Below are 17,666 nucleotides of genomic sequence, written 5' to 3' on the forward strand. Positions count from 1 at the left end.
ATTTGAGTTTCAAGGATACAAAGTACAGAGGGGGCAAACTGCTTCGTCATCTCATGAAGCTCACGAACTGTCGCGGGATTGCTAGCACCGCGACAGTTCCAACATAGGAGGCTCATTGCGCTTGGCGTGACCCCCCTGGGAGGCCTGCCATACACGCATCGTTTTTGTTTAAGGCCGTGTTCTTCACATTGGCTTTGTCACTTGTTGTAGAGGCTACTTTGTTCCGCTTCGGCTCCTGTTTTGATGATGGGCTCAATGGAACTACCAGAGGGGGCATCAACAGAAGCTTGTTTGCAGCAACTACAATCGTCGTCTTCCCCACTGGTGCCATTGGGTCAGTTGCCGCATCACCCCTCTTTCTGTTTCCATCCACCTCCTCCATATAGATGTCAGAGTCCATTGAGGTATTCTGGTGTTCATATCCGCGCCCCTTCCTCTGCTAGCTTGACCTCTGCCTCGGCCCCCTCTAGTGTTGCTACCTCCCTGTCATCGTCCTTCTCCTCGACCTATTCCTGGCCCTCTGAACCATGTCGCTTTCAAATCTTTGAACACGAGCGCCTTTGGGGGATGGACTCCGTCACCACACTCCTTGGAAAGATGACCCAAGTAGCCACAAAGCACACACTAGTCATGGAGTCACTCATACTTCACCTAAAGATAAGCCGCTGAACGGTGTCCTTTTTCTTGATCACCAGAGAAACTGCGTTCTTGGGGGGGGGGGGGGGTTTGTGACGTCAATTTAACGCGTACTCGGACAAAATTACCTTCAAAGTCATGTGAACTTGGCTCAACATAGATGAACTCGCCGACTGTTGCAGACAAGGCCTTGATCTTGGAGAAGTAGCCTTCTGGGAAATCATGGATCTGAATCCATATATCAACTTTACTGAGCTCTATCGTCGACGACTTAGTGAAACCATCATACGACGCTAGCACCACCGTCTTCCCTTTGTATGCCCACGGTCCTTCCTCCATCACATGTTCCCAATCTCCCAGGCAGCCGAATTACATTGTGTACAAGTTCTCCTCGAGCGGCTTGATCTTGACTTCCTTTGCCAGGTCCCAAGCCACCCTCATGTTCCTATAGAACCAGAATTGACTACAGATTTTCTTGGTATGAACCCTAGCAATGATCATCCATCGAGTCGCCTCCTTTGGCAGTTCCTCATCTTCCATAACCACGTCATCAAGTTCATCTTCTCTCAGTCCTAGCTCCTCCATCATCGCCTCTAGGTCAGAGAGGGGCGCACCCGATCACGACCCCAAAGCCGATTCATCCATTGTACTCTTGCCCGAGAAAAACTGTTCGTGGGCGGGGAAACCCTAGCTGGCCCTTCGTCCCTCTCCGTGAACCAACAAAGAGAGGAGGGGAGGGGAGGTTGGTTCTCGACGGTAGCGAGGAGCGAACGATTGCCGCCGCCGCCGCCGAGAGGAGAGAAAACCCTAGCAAGAGGGGAGAGAGCTGTGTAGGCGGCCCTTTTTTCGCCTTATGAATAGATGCCCGAGGAAACATGAATGGGCAGCCTCGCTTGACTGGGTCGGGCCAGCGTGCGGGTGACCACTGCCTGTTTTTTCAATTGGTTTACTGTTTTTGTTTTTTGCTTTATATATTTTTGCTTCCAAACATTCTTTTGTTTTGCTTTATATACATAACAAAACACACATTACATAAAACATTAAAAAATGTTAACCAAACATTTAAAAAATGTTAAATTTGTATAGAAAAATGTTAATCAAATATTTAAGAAATGTTAATCAAGTATTTAAAACTATTTTAGCAAGCATATGAAAATAATTAAATGTGTACAGAAAAAATATATACACAAAAATACAATGGTATGATAAAAATGTTGATGGTGTATGTTCAAAAAATTATATGTTGATGGTGTATATAAAAATGCTAAAACATGTATAAAAATTATTCCTGGTGTATACAAAAAGAATATAACGTATTAAATAAAAGTAGACATAAAAAATATTTTTCTAAACGTTAATTCTGCATTTCAAAAATGTTAAACATGCATATAAAAATATTTTGATGTAAACGAAAAATATACATTGTGTGTGAAAAATGTTTAATAGTTATTAAAAAATGTTCACCATGTATTAAAAATTGTTGACCATGTAGTAAAAAATGTTAATTTTATATTTAAAAAAATGTTAAATTGGTTTGAAAAATGTATTATATAGATAGCAAATAGTATTGTGTGTATGGAAAAAAGAAACAGCAAAAAATATATACTTTCAAAAAAATGTTAATCATGTATTTAAAAAATATTAAACCTGTATATAAAATACGTTTCTAATTTATATGAAAAAAAACATGTGTTGAAATTTTTTTTAATGAAAATCGACGAAGAAACAATGCAAAGTGAACGAACCCAATAAAAACCAAAAAAGGATAAAAAGAAAACAACAAATGAAAACAGAGAAAATCAATGCAAAAGAATGAGTAAAGTGAAAACCAAAAAGAAGCAAAGAAAAACAAAATTCGATGTAAACCAACCAAGAAAACAAAAGAAATGTAAAAAAAAGTAAAACCAAGAAAAAAACAAAGGAAAAGATAACTGGTGAAAAAATAAAAGGAAAAAAATCCATAGTAGGGTGAACAACGAACTACATAATATGAACGAGCTGCGTTGCAAAGGCGGCCTATATGCACACGTCCTTGAGGCGAGATAGATGTTATCCTTGCTATTAGTGAGATATAGTATTCACGATGCCCTTTTAGTCACGCGTCCTTGAGGCGAGATGGATGCTATACTGGCTATAAGCGAGATATAGCATTCACGAGGCCCTTTTAGATGATAAGTAGTACTACTAATTTTTTTGGACCACTATTTCCGTGCATCAGGGTCAGTCCATTGGACCCATCCCTAACCCTTTTTACAAATGATTCCTCTGCATCTTCACACAACATTAGAGGAATATTCATACTATTCATGGTTGGTCGGTATACCTGGCCATGGGAAGCCCGTCCCGGCCGGCCCGGCCCGAAAAAGCTTGACCCGGCCCGGCCCGACGCTGCCCCCGGGACGGGCTCGGGCCTAGATTTTGAGCCCAAGGCCGGGCCCGGGCCCATCGTTTTTGCGCTTTCCTGAAGGTCGGGCCGGGCCGGCCCAAAGCCTGACGGGCTTTTAGGTGTCCAGGCCGGGCTCGGGCCCAAAAAATAGGCCCATTGGTCGGGCCGGGCCGGGCCCAGGCCTGGGTTTTTTGTGTCAGCCTTGGCTAGGCCCGGCCCGAGGTATGGCCAGGTATATTGGTGGGTAAGTCTTTTTAAAATCTTAAAAACATTTTCTATACTTAGGACTAAAAGGTTAGGACCTACAAATGTTTTTTTGTCAAACATTTTCTAGAACTCTGTGATGGTGCCATGCTGCCAACAATAGGCGAAAACCCCGAGCTAAGAATCCGGATATGCTGTCGTTTGGAGGCATCGTCTTGAGATTCTGATACAACTACTATTTTGGGACCTTCTCTAGGTAGAAGACATGTGAGTTTGTTTTCGAGGTTCAGGCGACTACTAAGGAGTCATCATTTTTGGAGTTTTGAACAGTCCCCTCTTAGCAACTTCTTTTTTGTGTAGGAACCTGCATTTGATTATGCCTCCGTCTTTAGATGACAATTTGGATCGGGGATTTGATCATCGAGATTCTATGATTCATTTCACAAGACGGTGTCAGGCCGACATTCTTTCTTCCCATGGGTTGGGGAATGTGCAGTTTAGGCATGAAGCTAAGATGAGCTAGGTGATGCTTCCTCTGAAGATGATTGTGGGTAGCGCTCTTCCTTGCCCTTTTTATCTTTTTGTCTAGCTTTTGCGTGGGTGTGTGCGTTGGTTGTGTTAATCCTTGATGCTTTTGTTGCAGAGACTCGTTTTATCTATTTGATGATGCATAAATAAAATTACATATTAGAAAATACAAATCCTGATAGAAAGTTTCTTTTTGCCATGTAGATTGCAAAACTAAAATGCAGTAAGTCAGACATGAAGTACATATTGAGAGGTAGGGCAGCCTCGCCTGAATGGGCTAGCCTAGCTTGCGGGCGACCACTGCCTTGTATTTTTCTATATTGTTTCTTGCTTTATTTTTGTTTATAGCTCCAAACATTCCATTTTTTGACGGGAATACTTCCAAACATTCTAAAAATGCACATAACAAAACACACTTTACAAAAAACTTTTGAAAAATAATTGTTAACCAAGCATTAGAAAAGTGCTAATCAAGTATTTGAAAAATGTTAACCAGGCATTTGGTAAATGTTAAATGTGAATTGAAAAAAACGTTTGTCATGTGTATTAGTATATGAAAAATATATACAATGGTATGAAAAAATGTTGATCCTGTATTTAAAGAATATGTCAACATCTATAAAAATGTTCCTAGTGTATAAAAATATATAAAACATACATTAAATAAAAATAGACATCAAAAACAGATTTCTTTTAAAAACAAATATGCATTTAAAAATGTTAATCATGCATATATAACGTTGTTGATGTAAAACAAATGTGCATTGTGTATAAAATAAAATGTTTATTGCCATTTAAAAATGACCATGTATTTAAAAATGTTAACCATGTATTAAAATATGTTGATTTTTTATTTGAAAAATCATAAACTTGTATTAAAAGTTGTATTATATGGATACCAAAAAAGTACAGTGCATATGGAAAAAAGTAGACATAAAAATATAAGTTTTCAAAAAAATGCTAATCATTATTTCAGAAAATGCCAAACGTGTATATAAACATGTTCCTGATGCATATAAAAAATACATGTGTTGAACAAAGAACAAATCAATGAAAATCGACACGGAAACAAAGAAAAATGGACAAACCTAGAAAGTTAAACAAAAAAATGAAAATCAATGCAAAAGTATGAAAAAGTGAAAACCACGAAAGAAACAAAGAAAACAAAAGGTGATGAAAACCAACCAAGAAAGAAAGAAAAATGAAAAATGAAAGAAAGAAAAGTAAAAAATAGTGAAAAACCTAGAAAGAAACAAAGAACAAAAAAATAAAACCAAAAAAGGAAAGAAACAGAGCAGAGCGAACAACGAAATGTAGGACATGTAGGATACAAACGAGTTGCGCTAAAGAGGCGGCCCATATGGGCGCCTCCTTGAGGTGAGATGGATGCTATACACAAAATAAGCGAGACATAGTATTCACGAATCCTTTTTAGATGATAAGTGGTACTAATACTTTTTGGACCAGTATTCCCGTGTATCAGGTTCGGCCCATTGGACTCCACCCCAACTCTTTTACAAATGATTCATCAGTATGTTCACACAACATTAGTGGAACATTCATACTACTCATGGTCTTTGGGTAAGTCTTCTTTAAATCTTGAAAACATTTTGTCTACTTAGGACTACAAGGTTAGGACCTTCAAATGGTTTTTTGTAAACATTTCTAGAAAACGGTGATGGTGCCATGGTGTCAACCATGGGGAAAAAACTCAATCTAATAATCCTGCTTTGGTGGCTCTGATACAACTACTACTTTGGGTCCTTCTTTGGGTAGAAGATCTATGAGTTTGTTTTTGAGGTTTAGGCGGCTGCTAAGGAGTTGTCATTTTGGAGTTTTGAACCGTCCCCTCTTAGCAACTTCTTTTTGTGTAGGAACTTGCATTTCATTAAGCCTCCATCTTTGGATCGGGGATTTGATCATCAAGATTCAGTGGCTCATTTCACAAGACGGTGTCGGGCCGCCATTCTTTCTTTCCGTGGGTTGGGGAATGTGTAGTTTCGGCATGAAGCTAAGATGAGCTATGTGTGTGGATCATTGATGCTTTTGTTGCAGAGTTTACCTATTTGTATCGGGAAAGACTACAATATAAGCTAGGCAAAGGATAGAAGAATAGAAAAACAAATCTGGAGCATCGGATGTCCAATGGGTGCTTCAGATCAGGCACGTGGGAGCTGGTGGGAGGGTCTTTATTGTATATAGCAATTACTCAGGGAGCTTTCCGCAAAAGTATAGAGAATTCACCAGCCTAACATTTCAAATATGAAGCCTCCATTAAGGATCCAACGGCTCCAACTTCATTTTTCTATTCTTCTATCCTTTGCCCAGCTTCTATTGTAGTCTTTCTTGACGCATCAATAAAATTATGGAAATGATAGGTAATTGCCCGTGCGTTGCAACGGGGCACATAGACGTGTCGCTAAAATTTCAGCGAGTTCTTTACATAATAACCAATTTAACATAAAAAGGCTCTTTACCATCTATATCCTCCCAATATGCAAACCAAGTAGAATTGATACATACCATGGCAATCCAATTAGTGAAGCTCATGTCTAATTTCAGAAGCTAATGGCCAAGGAGCTGACAATTTTGTTTCTGAAGATAAATGCATTGCATGTAGATCAGGGAAAAACCTTTGTCTAGCTCTTCACCCGCTTCTCTCTGACACTTATCTCCATAGTCGCCACATCCTTCCTCTGAAGTCATGTGTAGCACAAAATATTCAGAAACCTTGCTGTTATCTGGAAACACATGATTCACCAAGAGTATAGGTTATGAACATGCTGATAGTTTCAAGTATAAAGTATACAAACATATAACTCGCATGGCTCACATAATTTGCAATTCTCAACTGAGCCGGGGCACAACAAATTAGAGTTACCTTTGGACAATGGCACAATGCCATACTTTGTGGTAACAACTAAAAACTTTATCGTTTTGGCTGAGATATTACGACCACTTTCGATCATTCCCTTTTAACAAAAATGCTAGTGATCTTTCTCTGATTGTAGTATCCTCACAAATTACTATTTTATTTCATATGCACTGAATCTAACAGAAAAAAATAGTAACCATTTTCTGAACATGTATGCACACATGACCATCAATTAGATTCAGGTATGAAGGTTGTGAAAAATTCAGAATCACAATACATCTAAACTGAGATCTGACTATTTTAGCAGCATGATTTCTCTAGATGATCATGGAGCACACACTAATTTTACGGTGACTATGCATCATGCATGGATGGTTGGGATGGGAGACTGGGACAACAATTGTTTTTTACTTTAATAGGCTTCAAATTGTTGTGTTTCCTCTTTCCGTTCTTTCTTCAATTGGAACTTCACTGCCAAAATCATATTACCTCCTGCCATGATCTGCACAAAGTTAGAAGAATGGTTCAATGTTGCACCAACTGCATCAAATCTGCAATGTACATACTGTATCAGTATTCAGTAGTCAATTTATCCCATGCAGTACACTGAAAAATTGCCAAAAAAAGAGAGCAGAGGAGACCGTCTATCTTATAGAGTTGCAAGCTCATATTGTTGCTGCCCGTCTTGGCACCGCCCTCGTGTAGGCGGAGTGCATCGAGATCGAGCTACATGAGGTCACCGGAATTGCGCATGACACGGAAGCAGAAGGGCTGAGGGGGCACCCATCAGCGGTGCAGACTCTCTCCAAGTGTTGCCCAGTCTAACACCAAAGCGTACCTAGAGGACAGGGAGGAGTTTATTAGCAATCACCCAAGGCGACGTCATTTGTAGGGATGGCACGATCATTTGCCCTGAGAGAAGATAGGAGGGATCACCATGGCTAAGAGAGTACCATCCGGTGGGGTGAGCCACTACCCGTGCAGATCCGACGAGTCCCGGGAGGAAGAGAGCGAGGAGTACGGACGGATGGATCGATTCAGTGGGGATGCGCATGATGGAGAGAGAGAGAGAGCAGCGGCGGCGGCGGACAGAGGAGGGGTCGTGAGGAGAAAGGAGTATAGCAATGTACTGTATGTGCTTGTAGGCTGGCTCGCGGGGGGTTGGGCTTTGGCCTTTGGCCCATGTGTTGACGAGTGGAGGACAATCAACGAACAACATGCGATACGCTGGTGCCGGACGAAACGTAAGGGAGGAGAGGGAACATTACATTTCTTTTAGATAGTAGAGATGAGTAATGAATGTCTAGAACGAGCACATGGCAACCCAAACGTTTTGATAGCAACTTTAGTTGACAAAGAGGATGGCAAGTTAAGGGCAAGCACGTCAATTTTCCGTCCAAAAATAAACTGAAGCATGAAAGTTGCCTTGCTCCTCGTTTCATTAAACTCGTCGCCTGTGCTTGTACCGAGCGTTGGATACTTTTTTTTGAAAGAACCGGTGGGCCACCGGCATTCATATATTAAGCAGGTAGAAAGCGGGAAACATGTTCAATCAAGTGATCATGAGTGGTTACAAGAGGTTGGTTTCGAAGACCCTGAACAGTGAACAGTCTAGCCTGGATCTCCTAATGGCGTTGCCAGGCATTTGGCCCCTGCTAGTTTCCAACTCTCTGCATCTCTTCTTATCACTGCGATCACAGAGCAGATTTGGCTTGGCTCATGTCTGAAAATTCTATTGTTTCTCTCCCTCCAGATGTGCCATGTGACAAGGAAGATCATTGTCTTGAGCTTGTCTCTGAGTCTTGGTCTTGATTGTTGAATGAGGTTGCGCATGATGCAGATGGAGGAGGTGCTGTGGTCCGAGGGGGCGGCAAGGCGCCGAAGCCTGTCATAGTCATTCCAGGTCGAGATCCTTCTCCATATTTCCTTACTGACCGGGCACTCCCAAAAGAGATGCACTGAAGTCTCAAGGTTTCTTGTGCAAAGAGTGCAGAAGTATCCATTCTCCCATCCTCTGCGTTGGAGTCGATCGTTGCACCAAAGACGATTTTTGAGCAACAGCCAGAAGAAAACTTTTATGTTTCCGGGTGCCCATGTTTTCCATATCAGGTGTTTGTCGTCCGTCTTCTGCAAGTTGCTGAATTGCACTTTGTAAGCAGACTTTGCACTGTATACGCCCGCGCTCTGAAAATGCCAGGTGATTTTATCTTCCACCTGTGGTTGCAGTGATATTGCTTTGGCCCGCAGTGCTCTCTAGAGGACGATGAAGCTGTGAATCAGGTTCTCGTTGGGTCGTATCTTCATGTCCAGCACCCATTTGTCATTTTCAAGCGCATCAGCAACGCATTTGTTTTTGCCCCGTGATCACTTGAACAGTCCTGGAAACAGAATGGCAAGGCTTGGAGAGGTGATCCATGGGGATTGGCAGAAGGAAGCCGTTCTGCCATTTCCAAGAGTTACGGAGGTTGCATGATCGAACAAGGCTTTGTCTTCCTTGTCGCATGGTAGGTCCGAGCCCTTCCAAGGTTTGTCTTCAGTTTGCCATGACAGCCACAACCATCTGAGCCGCAAAGCGCGAGAGAATTTCTGTAGGTCATGGATGCCTAGGCCTCCGTATTCAGTCGGCGTACATACGTGTTTCCAGGCAACCTTGCATTTGCTGCCAGTAAGCTCATCTTCTTGTGTCCAAAGAAATTTTTTGCGGGCTTTATCAATCTATCTGAAGAGAAGCTTGGGTGGCCGAAGAACAGAGAGTGCAAAAGTTGGGATCACCGAGAGGACGCTCCGAACAAGCACTCTTCTCCCTGCTATATTCATGAGTTTACGCTTCCAGCCAGCCGGGCTCGGATGCGGTCCAAGATGAACTGAAAATGAACCATTTTGGCACGGCCGAGGCTTATTGGTAATCCCAAGTAACGTATTGGGAAGGCAACGATCTGTCCACCAAACGCCTGCAGAACTTCTTGAAGGTTAATGTGGTCACAACGAATGGGCTTGATGGTGCACTTGCTGATGTTGAGGTGCAGGCCTGAAGCATCCCCAAAACTGGTGATGATCTGAAACAGCTTGTCGAGCTCTTCCCGAACTGGGTTTGCAAAGATGACTGCATTGTCAGCGTACATGCTGGTGCGCAGTTTCAGTTCTCTTCCTGGCAGTGGGGCAAGAATGCCATCATCATCAGCTTTTGTTATGAGTCAGTGAAGGATGTAAATGGCTAGGATAAACAGCAGCGGGGACAACGGGTCTCCTTGCCGCAGCCCACGGCGATGGATGAGAGGGATGCCAGGGTCGCCGTTTAACAGGAACGCGGATGAGGATGACCTGAGCAGCATGGCAATCCAGTCCCTCCAGCGAGTGTTAAAACCCAGCTGCTGCAACAGTTCAAACATGAACTCCCAGGATACCGAGTCGAATGCTCGAGCAATGTCCAGTTTAATCAGCAAGGCAGGCTTCTTTTTTCGGTGTAGTGATCGAACTGAGTTCCTAACATAGGTAGTTATCTTGCAGGCATCTTGACTTGAGAAAGCGCTCTGAGCTGACGAAATGATGGGTGAGATTTTCTCTGCCAATCTTATCGAGAGCACTTTGGTGATGAGCTTAGCAATTGAGTTGATGAGACTTATTGGCCGAAAATCTCCCACGGATTCAGCTCCGTCTTTCTTAGGAAGCAAGGCCACAAAAGCAGAGTTGATTTTGTCGAAGTTTGCCCCGGATAGGCTGTGGAACTGGCTGAACACTGCCATCACCTCATCTTTTATGATGTCCCAGGAGCTTCTGAAGAATTGCCCGTTGAAACCGTCGGGCCCTGGAGTTTTTTCTGCCGGGGATTCAATGATCGCTCTCCAAACTTCCGCTTCAGTGAAAGGAGCATCAAGACCATCAGCTCTGATTGTTGGCAGGTTCAACACATCCCAGTTAACGGTGCATTTTCTGGGTTCAGCAGCTCCCATGATCTTATTGAAATGCTCATAAATGGTGGCGGCCTTCTCGTCATGCTCGATCGCCACATGATCTTCAGATCGCATAGAGTGAATGAAATTTTTTCTCCTCCTTGAGCAGGCCTTTGCAGTGAAGAAAGCAGTGGTTGCGTCTCCGGCCTTGAGCCATATTATCCGAGAAGCTTGGCGACGACGCGCTCGCTCGACGGCCGCAAGACCAATAATCCTCTATTTCAGAAGCTTCCTCAGATTGAACTCAGCCGGGGACAGTTGGCGCTTTTCCATGGCCACATCGAATCTCAGGATTAACTTTGAAGCAATGTGGAACTGCATCTTCGCATCACTGAATAAGCTGCCGCTCCAAATCTTCAGGTCTTTGGCCACCCACTCGAGTCTTGTTTTGATTCTGCTGAAGGCGCAGGTTTGCATGGCAAGGCGTTGCCATGTCCGCTGCACCGTTTCTTTGAAGTGAGGAAAACTGACCCAGAAGCTTTCAAAACGGAATCTTGCTCGTCGAGGAGGGGCAGTGGCGCTGGCAAGGATGAGGGGGCAGTGGTCCGAGCAGGTTGTGGACGCAGCGACGAGCATGAAGGATGGAAAAAGGGCTTCCCATTCTAGGTTAGCGAAGAATTTGTCGATGCTAACTAACGTGGGCGATTCCCGTTCGTTACTCCAGGTGAACCTCCTATTTTTACATTTGATTTCTTTGAGAGCCGCCGAGTCTAAAGCTGATCTAAATCTACTCATCAACCTTCTGTTTAAGTTGTGGTTGTTCTTGTCTGTCGCCTCATAGATGACATTGAAGTCTCCGTTAACTAGCCATGGAGTGCCTACTGGAGGTGCCGTGCTAGCTAATTCAGCGAAGAAGGCGTCTCTGTTAGTGCCGTCGGAGGGGCCGTATACTGATGTGAGGACAAAACTAGTTGCCGAGCTAACTAGAGTGACAGTGGCTATGATCGGGAATTGACCAACTGCCTGGGAGCAGACGGACACAAGGTCCCGGTTCCAGAAGATTGCAACTCTGCCCCTGGAGCCAATCGCCGGCAATACTACACAATCTTTGAAGTAACTACCGCCAATGTCACTAACCATGGCCTGAGACCATGTTTCTATTTTAGTTTCCTGGATGCAGAGGATGGCGAGTCGCTGTGCAGCTCCTACCTCTCTAACTGTTTCCCGCCTTGCCGCTGAGTTCAGTCCCCGGACATTCAAGGACATGATCGCACAATTGATGTTACTCATTAGGACACTTGAGTTTGCTCCAGAGACTAGAAATACTAATGATGATGACGAACAAATACACTTCAGCTACATCCGTGGCATGTCGACGGCCACCAATAGACCCCAAGTTCCATCGACATGAGAACTGAACCTCTATCCTGAAACTATTCATGAAACCTAATTTGAGCCAGTCCAGGACCGACCGCCTCTAGAGGGAGCAACTACATCTAGGTAACATAATCTAAGCCGCCTCCCCAAGGGGAGCTCCATCAGGGCCGGCTAGGCCGGCAGCGATGCGAAGAGCTACAGGATCCTGGCACGTGAGATTTGCCAGGCCGTTGATGTCATCTTAGGTGAGAGGCTCGTCGAACTTCTTGATTAGGGCTTCGGCCGCCTTTGGTGTCATCTTGTCATTTGGCCCCAGAAGCCCGAGCTCGCGGATGATGCATAGCGTTGCACGGTGCGTCACCGGCACCTCCGAGCGGTTGTTGGCCTGGCGGGCGCTCTGCCGCACTGGAGCTGATGCAGTCCGCGTCTTCCTCGGAGCAGACGGGCGTGGAGGGGGCAGAATGGGCGCCGGAACATCGGTGAAGAGACGGCGACGGATCGCGACACCGTCTTGGTCATTGATGTCCATCTGCTGAACCCTCTGCGTGACCGCGCCCACCTACACACCAACAGAAGTGGTGGATGGGGCAGGGGCACGACAGGCTTGGGAAGAGAGGGCAGCAGCAGTCTTGGAGTTGCAGTTGTCGTTGTCGGGGAAGCAGAGAGGCTCGGCTGTCGCCTCCGCGGCAACAACGTCGACATCATTTGTCGCAGCAAGGGATGTAGGGGGAGGGGGAGCCAGCGTTGCTGCGTCTTCAAAGAAAGCAACCGCTGGGTTCGGGGAGGCACGCCTGGGTGCAGCTTCTGGTTGGGAGCGGGTTGGGGTCCGGGCGCGCGCGGACGGAGCTTGCTTGTCCTTGGAGTAGCTGAGACGGTGGTGGTGCTGGCCCTGCCGGCTGGTGGGCGTGCGGCTGCACTGGCGTTGATGGCGTTGCTGGGGGGGGGCGCCACCGCAGGAGCTTCATGGGAGGGACGCCCGCGCCCCAGGAGGGTGTCTTTCCAGGAGCGCCGGCCCCCTCCATCGTCCCCGTCGTGGCTGCATCTAGGGCCGCCGAGAGACATGCCGCGACAGCCAATGTTGGCCACGGCAGGCCCGGGGCGCTGCGCGCGGCCATGCTGGTCGGGGGCCTGGCCATCTTCGATCTTCATCACCCAGGTGCCAGGGTACGTTGCAGGGAACGGCCTGGTGTCGCTCTCGGACTCTGATGATGGAAGGCCGCTCTGCGGGGAGGAGGAGGAGCGCGGGACAGCGGTGTCTAGTCTTCGACGAGGTCGACGTGGATGAGCAGGTCTTTACGGCGGACCCATGGCGGGGGCGCGACGTCCCGGATCGGGGGGGAGAAGCCGTACATCTCCTCCGTTCTGCCCGCGCCACGCTTGATGATCCACAGAGTGCGCTTGGTTGGGATGTGGACAACATCCCACACCCAGACCCAGGCGCCGAACGTCTTCGTGTCCCCTTGGTCGTAGGTTTTGCTGTCGAGGCAGTCGACCCGGCACCGGTCGCCGATGGCCTCCTCCGCACCCTCGATCGACCACAGCTGCATGGGCAGATCTTCAATGACCACCCTGACATGGAGCTTGAAGTTGTCATGGGTCATGTGGTCATCTTCGTGCCAAGGCTTGATCCGGAGCACGCCCCCGTCGACGGTGACCGAGCCCTGACGGACGGCCAGGTCGTGGTGCGCGGGGAGGTTGAAGAGGACGAAGAAGTCTTCAGGGTGGTGGTAGGTGACCCACAGGAGGTGCGAGGGGATGCGCAGCTGCTTCTCGAGGGCCTTGCCGACAGCCATGGGATTGGTGGGGCGCGCCTTGTCGACGACGGTGAGCAGCACAACGTGGTGCCGGAGGATGGACTCCTGCTGCTCCATGGCCGGCGTGGAGATGATGACTTTGTGGCTTTCGCGTGGGCGGCGGGAGGGGTCGGTGTGGAAGTGGCGGTTGGCAGCCATGGATGCAGGCGGTGGCGGAGGGGGGGGGGAAGCGGAGGCGCTCGTGCACTGGCACTCTGGGGCGAACTTGGTCGCCGGCGGGGCGGTTGCGTGGGTTGAGGTGGCACTCCCGACCAAAGTGGCCGGTTTTTTTGCAGTAGATGCAGCGGAGAGGGTCTCTGCAGTCGATGCGGCGGTGCTCCGTGCCGAGGCAGCGGAAGCAGAGCCCTTTGAAGCGCTTTAAGAAGGCCAATCTGCCTGCCGAAGCATTGAAGGCGAGGCGACCGGGGGGGGGGGCGTCGGGGAGCAGGATGAGCCGGCGAGGATTGAATGGCGCGCCGGCTTTTTCGCGAGCGGTAAGTGCTCCAGCCGTCCTCATTGCCTGAAGAGGGGTGGCAGGCGGGCGGGGAAGGAATAACCACAATGGATTTGAGCATGGGGCACCCCGAAGAGGGGGACGCGACCAGATCCGCGGGGGAAAGGGGTGGTGCAGCGTGGGAGCACTCGCCCCGGAGCAGGATACGCAGCGGACCCGGAGATGGGACACAGGGCGACCGCGACGAGACCGGGGCGTTGGACGGACCGAAGGATGCAGATGGATCTTCCCCAGATCCAGGAGATTACCATGCCGAGCGGTCGGCGGGGGGCGAGGGGCATTGATGGCAGCGACGAGGGAGGGGGCCATCGGCCGTTGGGGAGGCGCAGCTGCCCGCTTGGGCAGCCACGGGTTTGGTGGCTGCCCCGGCCGGAGTGGCCCGCGGCGCGGTGGTGCGGGGGGTAGGGAGGGAGGAGCTTAGCTCTGATTCTGTCGTTAATTGACTATGCACTCGCTATTTTAGCGTTGGATACTTATCAGATTCCTAAAATCACGCATTAGAAAACGCAAATCTGCTGACGAAGTTTTCTTTCCCAGGTAGATAATAACAAAATAAAAATACAGCAAGTGAGACATGAAGTACACATCGTTTTTCCTTGTTCATGAAGCCTAGAGGTGGAGTTTTTTTTTTTTTCTGAAGAAAGGGTTCCCCGCCTCCCCCGCGATTTCCATTAAAAGAAACCAGAACTAGTGGTGGAGATTGGCCCGGCAGAACTGAAGCCGCCATCAGTTTGCAGCGTTTGCACTTGCTGCGGCGTAAGATCTGAGGTGCTCGACAAATTCGTCGATGTACCTACCGTGGAGATCCGTATCGGCTACGACCGCCTGCATCTTCGCCGCACCTGCCACGAAGCCCCTCCTGGCCTCTTCGTCAACCATGACGGCCCGGACGGCGCTCGAGACGCCATGGCGGTCGAACGACCCGTCGTCCTCGTTCCTCGCCACCTGCAGCCCCACCAGCTTCGCCTCCATCTGCCGCGCGTTCGGCCCTTGGTCGCCGTAGATGGGCAGCATGACCAGAGGGTGCCCGAACAGGAGGCTCTCCGGCCGCAGTGCGTCAGGAACCCGCCCACGGCCGCGTGCGCCAGGATGCTCATCTGGGGAACCCACCCCGTGGTCACCAGCCCGCGGCCGCTGGTGCTGTCCTCGAAACCGGGAGGGAGCATTTCGGCGCTGTCGTCGTCGGCGGCGCCGCTGGGCTTTCTCAAGGCCCAGAGGAAGCGCGTCCCGGCGAGCTCTAGCCCGAACGCCATCTCGTGCACCTGCTCCACGCGCAGCGGCACCTCGCTTCCTAGTGCGACGTATATAACGGAGTCGGGCGGTTGCGCGTCCAGCCACTGCACGGTGGCGTGCTCTGCTCCTTGGGCGGCGGCACGGCGGGCTCCGTCGGCTGACGGAGGCAGAAGGCCGAGGGGAATGACCGGCTTGCCGAGGACCGTCTCCGCCAGAGGGAATGTCTCGGGTTCCCACTCGATGCAGCTCCGCATGGCCGCGACCGTGCACCTGTCTTTTGTCAAGATAAAGCGCTGGATGACGGACATGCCACCCGACGACGCGCCATGGCCAGTGATAAACACTGCGTGCCCCTCCCGCTCGTAACGGGGCACAGCGCGCGCGGCCGCGGCTGGCTGTTCAGCCACGGAAGCATCGGGGTCCGGGTGCACCGACGGCGGGCGTGGCGCAGCGGCGATCGAAGCAGCGGTCGGCTGAAGCATCGCCAATGGTACCTGGTGATTGATGGAGCTAGATTTGAGACATGGAACAAATTAACCGGGAAGAAAGTTAGCAGTCTTTCGCGGATTGGATTGGGTCGAACTCGAACCTTGTGATCGAGGGCGGCGGAGGCGGTCCAGTGATGGAAGCAGTCGGCGATGATCCAGTGAGGCCTGGTGGCCTCGTGGGCGCACGCGGCGGCCAGGAACTCCGCGAAGGGCGCGGCGAGGCCGTCGAAGGCCTTCCAGTGGAACTTACGCTCGCCGTAGGAGATGTCGTTGGTGGACTCGGCGCCGTCGGGGAGGCCGTCGACGCGCGGCAGCGGGAGGGCGACGAGGTCCACGCGCGGCGCGGCGGCGGGGCGCACCGGCGGGAGGCGGGCGAGGTTGCGCGGCGTGGAGACGTAGGTCACGCTGTGGCCCCGCTCGGCGAGCCGCTCGGAGAGCTCCAGGTACGGGAGCAGGTGGCCGAACGCGAGCCACGGGACGACCACGACGCGCAGCGGCGAGGACGAGGGGTCGGCGTCCATGGCGAAGATCGGGAGCGTGTGTCGAGAAGAGACGGCGGCTCTGGTCACTCTGGTGTGGTGCTGACTCTCAGTGGTGGTGACACCCTGGACTGCCCATAAGTAACTGTCCGGAAGCGAAAAGGAATTTGAGAAGGTATACTACTGTGTGGACGCCAGGAAAGGGAGCTCTGTCCCACGCACGCGTGGACGTTCGGCGTCCGTGCAAACACAAGCATGCAGTAAAACTATAGAAAATAGGTACAGTACCGTACTTGGTATACTACTGTACTCAGAGAAAATAAGTACAGTACTGTACTTGGTATACTACTGTACGCCGAGATTCGCGAAAATTACTTTTGGAGCTCAAACTTCAAATTTCATCAAAATTCATATTATTACATTTCAAAAAATTTGAGAAAAAAAAATACATATATGCATGAAAGCATAACACATGTGTGTAAATTTTGAGAGCTAAATACGGTGAAACGAGGGCTGTGAAAAAATGGAGCTTTTGAACACATGATCCTCCCAAGCCATGAATTTGTCATTTTTGTACAGATCGCATTTCAAGGTATTTCATCCTAATTAAAAACTTACACAGGTACACATAATATCCTTGTTCACTTGCACAAAATTTTCAAAAAAAAATTGAAACCAAAAGTTTGAATTTTGAATTTTCAAAAAATTTGAGCTCCGGTGAGCTCGGTCACCAAAACGATGTTCTCCTGATGTCATTTTTATACTTTTATATAGTATTAACAATATTCTCTAGAATAGTTGAACCCGTATTCTCTAGATTTCTTTTTTTTTTGAGGGAGTATTCTCTAAATTTCTTAATACTATAAAAACTAGTTAAGGTTTACATCTCGAAGCATTAATCTGATTGATGATCCGTTTTGTTGTGACGAAACCTTCGATACTAGATCTCACATTGATATAATTTAAGGAGTAACCACCAGATTTTAATGCCACTTATTCGCAAGATTACATACACTTAGTTAATGTAGATTATAAACAACTTGGTTACCAAGTTACGAATGTCATTCTCCACTCATGTAAAATTTAGATTACACCGCTCTTGTGATGAACTATAATCTTTTACTTGTTGATCACATTCCAAAACCCACTTGCCAATTGGGGCCCTGGGGATCCCATGACCCATCTTCGGCTGGTGTTTTGGCCTTCTTATTCCATGAAGCATCATATTCTTCTTTTCTTTCTATGAATTTTTCAAATACCTGA

General features: G+C 48.2%; 1 pseudogene; it reads right to left on the bottom strand.

Moving 5' to 3' along the window:
- Positions 1-14,719: 14,719 nt before the first annotated feature.
- Positions 14,720-16,629, bottom strand: LOC123113883 (putative UDP-rhamnose:rhamnosyltransferase 1; annotated as a pseudogene).
- Positions 16,630-17,666: the final 1,037 nt, after the last annotated feature.

This window comes from Triticum aestivum, chromosome 5B (assembly GCF_018294505.1).
Source record: "Triticum aestivum cultivar Chinese Spring chromosome 5B, IWGSC CS RefSeq v2.1, whole genome shotgun sequence".
In the NCBI taxonomy this organism is placed as follows: Eukaryota; Viridiplantae; Streptophyta; class Magnoliopsida; order Poales; family Poaceae; genus Triticum; species Triticum aestivum.